Here is a 1,414-nt window from a genome sequence, read left to right on the forward strand (position 1 = left end):
TGAGGTACTGCTAAATCAGGCGGAAACATAAAAAGGTTTGTAGAAAGAAGGTATAAGTGAGGTACTGCTAAGACAGGTGGAAACATAAAAGGTTTGTAGGAAGAAGGCAGAAGTGAGGTATTGCTAATACAGACGGAAACATAGGCAGAAGTGAGGTACTGCTAAGACAGGCGGACAAATAAAAGGTTTGTAGGAAGAAGGTAGAAGTGAGGTACTGCTAAGACAGGCGGACACATAAAAGGTTTGTAGGGAGAAGGTAGAAGTGAGGTACTGCTAAGTCAGGCAAAGACATAAAAGGTTTGTAGGGAGAAGTAGAAATGGGGTACTGCTAAGACAGACGGAAACATAAAATGTTTGTAGGAAGAGGGTAGAAGTGAGGTACTGCAAAGACAGGCGGAAACATAGGCAGAAGTGAGGTACTGCTAAGACAGGCGGACACATAAAAGGTTTGTAGGAAGAATGTAGAAGTGCGGTACTGCTAAGACAGGCGAGTACATAACAGGTTTGTAGGGAGAAGATAGAAGTGAGGTACTGATAAGACAGGCAGAAACATAACAGGTTTGTAGAGAGAAGGTAGAAGTGAGGTACTGCTAAGACAGGCGGACACATAAAAGGTTTGTAGGGAGAAGGTAGAAATGGGGTACTGCTAAGACAGACGGAAACATAAAAGGTTTGTAGGAAGAAGGTAGAAGTGAGGTACTGCTAAGACAGGCGGACACAAAGGGTTTGTAGGGAGAAGGTAGAAGTGATGTACTGCTAAGACAGGCGGAAACATAACAGGTTTGTAGGGAGAAGGTAGAAGTGAGGTACTGCTAAGACAGGCGGAAACATAAAAGGTTTGTAGGAAGAAGGTAGAAGTGAGGTACTTCTAAGACAGGCGGAAACATAAAAGGTTTGCAGGAAGAAAGTAGAAGTGAGGTACTGCTAAATCAGGCGGAAACATAAAAAGGTTTTTAAGGAGAAGGTAGAAGTGAGGTACTGCTAAGACAGGCGGAAACATAAAAGGTTTGTAGGAAGAAGGTAGAAGTGAGGTACTGCTAAGACAGGCGGAAACATAAAGGGTTCGTAGGAAGAAGGTATAAGTGAGGTACTGCTAAGACAGGCGGAAACATAACAGGTTTGTAGGAAGAAGGCAGAAGTGAGGTACTGCCAAGACAGGCGGACACATAAAAGGTTTGTAGGAAGAAGGTAGAAGTGAGGTAATGCTAAGACAGGCAAAAACATTAAAAGTTTGTAGGAAGAATGTAGAAGTGCGGTACTGCTAAGACAGGCGGGAACCTAAAAGGTTTGTAGGGAGAAGGTAGAAGAGAGGTACTGCTAAGACAGGCGGAAACAAAAAAGGTTTGTAGGGAGAAGGTAGAAATGGGGGACTGCTAAGACAGACGGACATAAAAGGTTTGTAGGGAGAAGGTAG

This window comes from Mizuhopecten yessoensis, unplaced genomic scaffold, assembly GCF_002113885.1.
Source record: "Mizuhopecten yessoensis strain PY_sf001 unplaced genomic scaffold, ASM211388v2 scaffold10949, whole genome shotgun sequence".
Taxonomy (NCBI): domain Eukaryota; kingdom Metazoa; phylum Mollusca; class Bivalvia; order Pectinida; family Pectinidae; genus Mizuhopecten; species Mizuhopecten yessoensis.